The 10,460-nt window shown below is 41.2% G+C and overlaps 1 long non-coding RNA gene across 2 annotated transcripts; it reads right to left on the reverse strand.

Moving 5' to 3' along the window:
• Nucleotides 1–6: 6 nt before the first annotated feature.
• On the reverse strand, nt 7–8,804 carry LOC109367817. Of its 2 annotated transcripts, XR_002115293.2 has the most exons (5): nt 7,704–8,804; nt 6,589–6,673; nt 4,249–4,341; nt 1,653–1,813; nt 7–1,478 (listed from the first exon to the last, which is right to left on the reverse strand). It is a non-coding gene; the product is annotated as an uncharacterized LOC109367817 (long non-coding RNA). The 2 variants fall into 2 exon arrangements; XR_002115294.2 differs by lacking the exon at nt 1,653–1,813 and having other exon boundaries at nt 7,704–8,799.
• Nucleotides 8,805–10,460: the final 1,656 nt, after the last annotated feature.

Genomic DNA, 10,460 nt, shown 5'->3' on the forward strand with positions numbered 1-10,460 from the left:
AGGCGGGGGTGGGATCTGGGGTTCGCAGGCAGAGCGCCGGCGGCCTGTCGCAGTGCTCTCGCCTTTCTCCTGTCTGGTAGATGCGTTGCTCCCCGAATTCCTTTTCACACGCTGCTTTCTGTGCTTGGTTTGCTGATGGCAGCGTGGCTTTGTTCACCCGTGCGGAATTCAGAAGGATGCACAGGGAGCGAGGCAGCAAAACCTCTGGAAGCAGGCAGCCTCATCCCTGACCTTCATCCGTAGCCATAATTTCCACAAGAGATGGTCTTCCGCAGCACCGTACTCTTCTGGGAGCACATGTGAAAATGACAGTGCAATTACACTGCACTAGAAATAAAGCGGTTCATTATTCCCTTCTGGTTTACAGGCAGTTATATGGCCGCCTTTCTTTCAGATGAAGAAACGGAACTGATAAATGCCCCTTCCTTGAATGACTGTGGAAAGCACCAGAATCAAACAGTACAAGGAACAGGGCTGCAGAAGGCAGGGCTCCAGGGCCGGGCTGCCTTTGTGAGTGAATCAGCCAGAGCAGCAAAGAAACAGCCTTAGGGTGGGGCTTTACGATCAGCATAAACTGATCCGAGCTTGTGCTGTTGCTGAGAGATGGTGGCAAGTATGGACGTTAGCAACCCCTGGGCATGCAGGCAGATGAGGGAATTGATCCAGCTGCAAATTAACCCGGCAGCAAGGTGGCTGCTTTCCATCCTAGCTGACTCTGCAATGCAGCCAAGTCCACACCTACGTGAACGCTAACGGGACGGGGCCATCACCTCCAGCAGCACTGCATGATCAGGTGGGTCTGAGCCGATGCGGAAACTACACCTGCAGAAATCCTATTCCTGCAGCCATCGGATAAATGAAGAGAAGGCTTAGAAATGTGCCTAGAATTTGGAACAAGGAAATTCTCTTTGGGAAATAGTGTGTAGGAAAAGGCCTTTTGCCATGCTTTTACCATGCTTTTATGATGCTTTTTGGATGTGAGTCAGAATTTTTCAGTTTTCATGTGCTCAGTCAATTTCTGTGTTGACACAGGTATTTGCAATGTTACCCAAAATACTGACTTACTGCTCAGGTTGAGAGAATTAAAAACATTTTATAGGAAACTGAGAAACAGTATGCGATCTCTATTTAAATACCAATCCGGTCATGCTGAAAAGGTAAAGCCAGAGTGATGCAGGAAGCAGATCTATGCAGGTTTACCTGCACACAACAACATCTTGTTCTGTGCACAGTCTGTGCTCAGTGCCATGCTACCACTCCACTTAACAATGATCTAATCTTCTGGAAAAACTTAGAGCAGTGGCAGTATTACCTTATTTCTTTAAATTGTTAATATATTATTATATGTCCAAAGTGCTCCAGTCAAAGAATTGTGAAAAGGCTTTACAAGTAATAAAAAAGACAACTCCTTTGTTCAAATTGCTGAGGAGTCCACAGTGACTGGTATGAGTTCAGCAGGATGACCATCTTAGCAGCATCTAACAAAAAAAAAAAAAGCTATATGCCTTTGCAGTGTAGCTCTGGAAGCAGTTCAGATGGTTCTCAGATTACACAGAGGCTAATAAATGCCATATCCCAAAACAGCAAGAGTACTGTGGCTTTGAAGGTATTCAGTACAAAATGACACCAAAACTCTGAAGCAGAAATCTTACCCATGATACCAATCTTTTGTGCTGCACTGATCCCCATCTTGCTATACTTGTGTTCCATGCTCCTCCCCGCTGACACCACAATGCTTGCTGCTCGCTCCTTAGGCCACAATCCCCTTTTTCTCTGCCTGATCTGTGGCATCCTCATGGCAGGAGAAAAGTTGCTGTGTATACAAAGATCTGTGACTCTCAGGAAAGATGTGAGTGAAGTCTGGAAAGGTTAGTGTGCATAATGTTAAAAATGAGTGATGTTGGACCAGTTAGCAGAACTGGAACTAAGAGCTGAATGCAAGTCTCCATCTGCCACAGGGACATCCTAGTTACTGGCTAGCAGACTGGAGAAGAACACTACCTCTTCTCAGTGCTCTGCTGTTAAGGCCCAGTTCAATACTCCTTCACTGAGGCTGTAGGATCACATTATGTTTCTCTGACAGCTCACCCTACCTGGGGAATTTCCATCTTGCCTGTTTGCACACACTCCTATATGTCTACACAACAGTAGTAAACCAGGTCAATGAACTAAATATAGCCTAGGAAGAGTAAAATTATGGTATAGCTGAAGTAATCTGACAGCCCTTTAGTAACATCACGTTCCTCCCTTCCCTCTCCATAATCCTTTGAGCTTTGCAGCAGCTCTGATCTCAGTCAGGCCCTTCTTCCGCTCAACCTGTCTAACCAGCAGAAAAATGACACAGGCTAAAGGAAGAGTAAGTTGTTTTGGTAGGTAAGATGCACTGACTCATAAGCTGCTTAGCTGGCCCAAAGGAGGATGCAGGAGTCTGAAGCCAGAAGAGAGTGAAGTCTCAGGGTTCTCAGGAATGATAGAATTTCCTTTACTAGGAAATTACTTTTGCTCCCAGACATGCACTGTCTCTACTCAGCTACTCTTTGTATATCTCATTTTTCCTGGTTTTTTTTTCTTAATTTTTCCTCCCTAGTGCCCTGTTTTATTTAGCTTCATTTTTAGCTGTTAAACTCTTGCATCAATGATCACCATCATTCTGAGTCTATGGGGCCATAGGAAGAAAGTGGGAACCATGCGAATGAGAAAACTACGTCACTTTTGTAAAACATAGGCTTTCAGCGTGCCTAAAATATTCACCTGCAAGGCCTCATAGTGTCAATAGATGGTGCTGTATGCGTATTTTTAGGAATGCTTTTTGGCAGAGATTTTTCAATTATCATTTGAGGATGATATCCGTGAAAAACTAGAAGCCACATAATTTAAATATTAGGCTTTTCTCAGAGAATCACTGCAGAAATATAAAGACTTTTCACTCCTTGGCATCCTGTCACATAGTACAATATGTACCTTATAAATAACAATTGCATGATACAATGAATGCAAGGATTTGATGTATGCAAGTGCAGTAGTTCTGATATTTTTATTAGCTTATATATATCAAAAAGTGTGAGAAACTCCTTTCCTTGCAGTTATCTCTCTTAAGAAATTTTCCTGACTCCTATCTCTAAACCTATTTACTCTCAATTTTCTTCACATAACCTCTTGTATTGTTCATGTGGAGTTACAATAAAACATCTTGCAAGCAAACTGGTCATCAGAGTCAGCTTTCCTGTATCTTACTGATTGTTTCCTCCTTTTGTTTAATTTTTCAGATGAAAATATTTTACTTTCTTACAGACTTCATTTCTTGCACACTAGCTCCTGCACTTTGGCAACAACAACCCCATGCAACACTACAGGCTTGGGGCAGTGTGGCTGGAAGAGTGGCTTTAGAGGAAATAAACCTAGGGGGTGTTGGTCAGCGCTCAGCTGAACGTGAGCCAGCAGTGTGCCCAGATGTTCAAGAAGGCCAATGGCTTCTATCAGAAATAGAGTTGCCATCAAGAGCAGGAAAGTGATCATCTCTCTGTATTCAGCACTGGTGAGGCTGCACCTTGAGTACAGTGCTCAGTTTTGGGCCCCTCACTACAGGAAAGACATTGAGACTCTGAAGCATGTTCAGGAAAGGGCAGTGAAGCTGTGAGGAGTCTGAAACACAAGTCTCATGAGGAGTGGCTGAGGGAGCTGGGGTTGTTTAGTCTGGACAAGCGAAGGCTCAGGGGTAATCTTATTGCTTTCTACAGCTACTGGAAGGGAGGTTGGCAAGATGGGGTTCAGCCTCTTCTCCCGTGTAACTAGCAATAGGACTAGAGGGAATAGCCTCAAGTTGCGCCAGGGGGGATTCAGGTTGGACATTAGGAAATACTACTTCTCTGAGAGAGTGGTCAGGGGCTGGAATGAGCTGCCCAGGGAGGTGGTGGAGTCACCATCCTTGGGGATGTTCAAGAAACATTTAGATGTACTGAGTGACATGGTTTAGTGGGAAACATTGGTGATAGGTGAATGGTTGGACTGGATGATGTTAGAGATCTGTTCTAACTTTGGTGATTCTATGATTCTGTGATTTAAAGTTTCTCTATTCCTACTAACTGAAACTGTTTTAAGGAACCATAGCAATAAAGCCATACTTATTTTGATTGATTAGGTGAGTGGGTGTTGGTGGTGGCATTTTTGTTGTTGTTGTTTTGGTTTTGTTTTTTTGTCATGGTATTTACAGAGCTCTAAAAAGTTCTGTAATTAATAGAGACTTTTTACCTGTGATGGAGATAGATCACTCCGCAGCCAAAAAAAAAAAGACCAGACTGATCATATTCCTTTATGAACACAAAGAGGATATGAGCTGTAGAACTGAAAGAACAGAGAAAAGAAAACAAAATATAGCTTCGTATTGTCTACGTCTAGTAACTTCTAGCCACTATGAAGAACAGTAATTTCCATCAGAAAAAAACATATTTCTCAGTGTGGAGTAGACTCCTGTGAATTCCAGTGCATAATGGAGCCATATGCAAATAATAAAAATGTCTTCAGATGGCAGGGATTCTGAAAAGCCACACTGTTGCAATTTTAAATATCCTGGCCTCCTTGTGCCACCGATGTTGACTAAATGTATGCATATACATTGTAATGCAATTCAGCACACTTCTACACTTCTTCCCTAGAAAATAATCTATTTCTTTTTTTTTTTTTCTCTTTTCCATTTTTAAAGTTAATTTTTGTGGCATTATAGATACATTCCATCTTTGTACTTATCAGCCACAAATGACTAAATGCCTGTATAGAGCTATACTGAAGAAGAATTTTGCACTACCTAAAACCTCATTTTTCACCCATGCCATGAACCAACACCAAGAAGCTGTAAGGAGAAGAATATATTTTCTAGTAAACAGAGGTAAAAATCGTTTATCCTGAGCCCTGAACATTTTGAAGGAGTTTTTCTTCTTTGGTTGCATTCTGTTACTAACCTAACCATCTCTCTTTTATAATAGATTGTAGGCAATCATTCCTCTACATAAATACTTTATTGTAAAAGGGTACATAACTAGACAGCATCATCTGTAACTCCTATAGGATGTAGGAGTCACCACGAAAAGGCTCTTTCATTCCTGACACACAGGGGTGCACAGAAATGTTTGCAAATAAAATAATAGACTGAACAGAATTTAATCTCCCTAATCTGGATTTAAAGCCAATGAACTCAGCTTTTTCCTAAACTCTATTCCTTCTTTCTTATTTTAAAACATCTAAAACATGGAAATGCAGAACACTTCAGAGAATATTCTGAGAGAATTCTTTTTTTTTCATTCTTCTCAAGTCTTAATATGTCTTTCTTTAAGAGAAAGCCAGAATTTCTGGCCCCCCCTTTGGTCTATACTAAGGGTTTTATTTGCTCCTAGTGCTGGCAAAATAAATAATAAAATAAAATAGCATTTATTAATATACCTGAAACAGAAAAGCCTTTCTGTTGACAACACAGTTGAAACCAGAAAGATTCTTTTTCCATGTTGCATCTTAGATTTTTAGTTTTAGAGCTGCCAGTTTTAATACCTGGGTTGCTGAGGGCAGGATGAATGCTTTGAGATATCAGTCCCACATTAAAAAAAATTTAACCCTATTAATGAGTAACTGCAATTACAGGAACTTTATGGGAGACTTCTCCAAAGCAGTTTTACCACTATTTTCATCTCAGGTATTGATGAGTCTGAGGTAAAAATACCAGAAGGCCATTTACAGGAGTGCTTTCATCAGGGCTAGCTGTGATAATTCTAGGGAATACTAAAACAGATTCAGAAAAATCTCAGTTTAATTAAGACCTTGTTGATAAAAGTGTGACTGAGAAGGATAGAAAGCAGATTAGCTAACAGTGACCTCATGCACATCATTCCTCAAAGGCTAGCTCTGCCACAGCAGGGCAGCACCAGGCTGGGTGCACAAAGCAGCTCTTGTCGTGTCTTGTCACTGATACAATAATGGCTATCAGGAAGGACTTCACAGTGCAGCTTGTTTTGCTAGAACAGATTGAATGACACTTTCTAGGTGCCTATTTCTGGTGACTATTAGTCATTATTCTTTGACTTTTGCTCCTTATTTTGTTTCCTTTTCTCCTATTTTTTTTAACTTTTAAAGTAATTCTTACTCTTTTTTTCCTTTCTTTTCTTTTTTAACATTTACTATTTTTTGTTCCTAACCTCTCTTTTCTATTTCAACCTGCCTCTTTCTTTCTCTTTGTTATATTTCTTTCCATTCCTGGTTTCTATCAGCCTTGCCTGCACGCAGCCGTCTGTGCTTTCCAGCTGATCACAGAATGACATCTCCCCTCGCTCCCAGCCTTCAGGTCCCCTCTGTAATCAGTCCTAGCTCATTCCCTTTCTGCCTCTTTTCTTTTTTTCATTCTTATGTTCTCCTTGTGTATTCATCGTAAGTCCCTTTCTCATTTGTCATTGTTGCATCCTTTGAAGCCTGTCAGCTGAACACTTCACTTCTGAGTTCTCTGAAAACCTGAAGTACCTCCTAGCACATCATATGAATGCCAGTAGTATTAGAGCATCACTTGCAGCACAAGAGAATGGTGTGACCTATTAAGTTGCTAAGCAGTACCTTGGTGCCCTTTGTCTTCCTGCATGTATCTGGGAGACTTATCTGGCTATTCTCATTGAAGAGATCTCATTTGAAGCAGTCAAAGCTAAGCCAAGGGGAAAAAAGAAGAAAAAAGAAAAAAAACACCACAATGTTATTTCTGATATGTATTCTAGTAGAGAAAATGCTACGTTTGTTAGGTGCCACCAACCAGCATTAAAACAAGTCAGCTGAGACACCTGGCCAGAGGCATTTTTTCAAGTGCTATGATGTCTGACTCGGAAACATAGCTGATCTATCTCCAGGTGAATCCATTGTGACACTCATTTTACAGCGCATGTGCATGAGATCAGCTGCCTTAAAATGCATCCTATGTTTCATCCAGAGTCTCAAATGCTTGCTTGCCCAGAGGTCCAGACAAAAAAAATATCTGTACTGCATCCAAATGTGTTCCTTCTCAGATGCTGTCATCACAGGCCTTAGGACTGACTTGAGGTTTATGCAGGAAAAAAAAAAAGTCAGGACACATAGACATTGGCCGGCCAAGCATATCCTGTGCATTCCCTTTTCCTGACTAAACAGCTATGCAGATGTTTGTTAATTTAAGTTGCAATGGGCAGCTTGTTGCAATTAAAGGCATAGGTTACGCTGTCGCTGCACAGAGCACTCACTGGCAGCCTTCACTGCAGTTTTACTTCCAACTGTCTGCTTGTGATTTAACATCCCTTGAGGCTGCTCAGTTCGATTGATGGTGCAAAGCAGCAGGATGTGCAGGGTGAGTGCAGTGGCTGAAGGACAGACTCCTGCAGTGTGACCAGCCACACTTGAGCTGCTGCCCGTGCTCCCAGACAGGCCAGCTCTGTCTGATTCACCGCACTGTCTCTCTGACTTTGAAAATGAAGAAAGGTTTCAGTGGTTCCCACAGGTGTTGTCAAGGGCCTCTGTAATTTTGTACTGAGCTTAAAAATCCAGTGAGCGTTCAAGCTGACTACCAGAAAAGGGTTGGTTTTCCTTTGGATTCGTAAATCATTCCCAGCACCCCAGGAGCCTTATGTACACTATTGCCTGGGCATGTGGGGTATACATTTAGAGAAATATCTTTCTAATGGCACCCTGAGGCCTAGATTGAGACCTACCATGAAACAGCACCAGGGAGGTATCAATGGCCATGCTCTTGTAATGAGGAAGTAGACTCTTTCCCCTTCCTTCTTACTGTGCCACTTCTGAGGCACTAAAATGCACTGCAACTCCAGCTATTTCACCTGTGTTTAACCATTGGCCTCAAACCAGCCTCTGACTCATGCAAAACAAATTAAAATACGTGCAGGTATTGCTGTGATGTTCATAAAGGCCTGGTGGTGCTCACTGATGGACAGGCCCTGCTGGGCAGATCATGCAGAGTCTGTCACAATGAACATTGGGATAGAACAGCTCACCTCACCATGGAGATCTGCAGAAAGCACATGAGCAACAAAAGTGTTTGTCAGCCTCTAGCCAGCATAGTTTGATGGTGTTCACCAAACTAAGATATAATCTGCAATCAGAGCTAATGGGATAGCATTTAGACCTTCATTAGCACTTTATTCAGTTGAAACAGTTTCCTAGTCAATTCACAGGCAGTATAATAACATAACAGGTTGTATCTTTGTTGATGGAAATTAGAATGGCAATTTTATAATTGTGCTCAAACACAAGTGAGCACTTAGTAAGGCTGCTTTTGTCTCAGCTGTTCACTGTATGTAGCAGAAAGGGAAGAAGGAAAGCATTGACCTTTTTATTTTTCTTTTTCTAAGCCCATAGCTTCTGACTTACAGATTTTTGCATCCAGAAGTTAGCTCTGTTGGTAAGCAGGAAAGCCAGCATCCCTGACACTTTTACATGTGACCACAGGGAACAACGGGCTGCATAGGTGGCTCTGGGACAGGGAACCGCAAAACACAACTAGCCCAGCAAACACTTTCCGGTGCTGTGAGCAATGTTTTTCCTTTTCAATGTGCAAAAACAAATATGGAACATCAATTTGGGATGTGACTTACTATAACCCATGTTATGATAATTGCTGTATTCAGATCTGTCCACAGTTGTCACAGCAACTGTGGTATGTAGGGCCAGGTCCTGCTGATACATGGAGTGACATGGGCAAGAACATTTTTTCCTTCGGTGCAATATTTGACTTTATTCAAAAGACTGAAGGCTCTGTCCATCTGTTTGCGACCTGCATAAGAGAACTACAAAGGAAGATGATAACCTTTATATTTTAGAGTTATTTCAAGCATATAAGTAAGATGGTCAAAAATGCACCTCTTTCCTCTTGGTTCTTCTGCTGGTGCAAGTCAATGTTTTTTCCATTAAAATCAATTGAGGTTTTCTGATTACATCAATATCATTATGTATGATTTATTGGCACTAGTCATTTGATAATACTGCACAATGGGAAATCTTTTACCTTAACTTCTTTTTATAAAGCTTAAAGGACTCATACAGTTTCACTTAGTTATATTTTGCTTTAGTTTCACCTTCTCAAAAAAATTCCTTTTGTTATTTCTCACTTGAGGGGGCAGCTATGACTAAGTGGCTGAACAAAACCTTCAGATTTACCAAACCTGCAGTGCAGTTCATTTCCCACCATTTAAGGCAATGCTATTCTTGGAATCTGTGCTTTGAAATTTCCCAACCCAGAGAATCAGTACTTTATGACAAAGGTAGGCACCAGGCTAAGCCTTAATTACTGACCAGAGATTGAAAGCTTTAGGTTAAATTTTTCCCTCCACATCCCATAGAAAAGAACGTCTTTGCTGTATTTCTTACTTAACATCTCCATACAATCTCCGAAGTGGAGCACTGAAGACAGAGGAACTCCAGAATTATGTGCTGACAATCAATTCCCCTCCAGCCTGGGCTGGCCTTTCTTAGCTCTGGCCTGTAAGTAATCCTATCTCCTAGTTATGCTGTCACAAAATCACCTCTGAGCCACATACAGTGAAGACTTCTACTTAATCATCACTACTTTATGTTAGGATGTGCATTTCAGTTCTACAAAATATCCCAGCATGCTGGATACAATACCGTATCAAATCCTGCAGGCACAACAGAATTGACTTAAATAAAGACAGTACCTGTGGGACAAGCCTATAGGAAAGCAGAGCAAATGTCATATTAGTCTATTGGTGATTAATTAGGTGATGCTCTTCCCTTTGTGATGTTTCTGTAGCAATGCCCTAAAGGTGCAGGGGCTCTACTCTGACTTTCACATGAATCATAAAACATCTCAGCTGCCTAAGATATGATTGTGTGTGACACATGTAATCTCTGTGACGAGCTAAGGCAAATAAGATCAAGTAAGTTTCAGTTTGGTTCACTAAGGCTTCTTGTTAAATCTATACAACATTGGCAGCTTCAGTCCCCTCCTAGGGCTCTAGCAACTTTAACCCCCCCCTTTTTGGGTCACCTGCAGTTCACATTTAGTTCTGAATCTAAAAAACACCAGCTTTGCCTGAAGTGCTGCCAGCAATTGGTTCATTTTGGGCTACAAGGCTATTACACAGGGCTCTGCAGGAGGATAACTGCATGCCCCAAAGGTGAAGGCTGGCTAAATGATACTTACAGAATTGGAGAATGCCCACAATAAAGTTTATAGTTGAATGAAAGGAGAGAAATATGAAAACTGTGAAACGTTTCTAATACACTGTTTTAAAATTAATGGAATATTAGAAAATTGCCTGATCTGTTTTAATTTTTTCACATTTTTATTCTGAATGAAGTGCCAAATATTGGGGCTTAATTTGTTAACAATAAAAGTGAGATACTGCTTGCTTAACATTAAATTTTAGATATATTCAAAAAAGGGAATAGGTGAACTAGACAACTGCCAGAAAAACAACATAGGTCTGAGC

Source organism: Meleagris gallopavo, chromosome 5, assembly GCF_000146605.3.
Source record: "Meleagris gallopavo isolate NT-WF06-2002-E0010 breed Aviagen turkey brand Nicholas breeding stock chromosome 5, Turkey_5.1, whole genome shotgun sequence".
Lineage (NCBI taxonomy): Eukaryota > Metazoa > Chordata > Aves > Galliformes > Phasianidae > Meleagris > Meleagris gallopavo.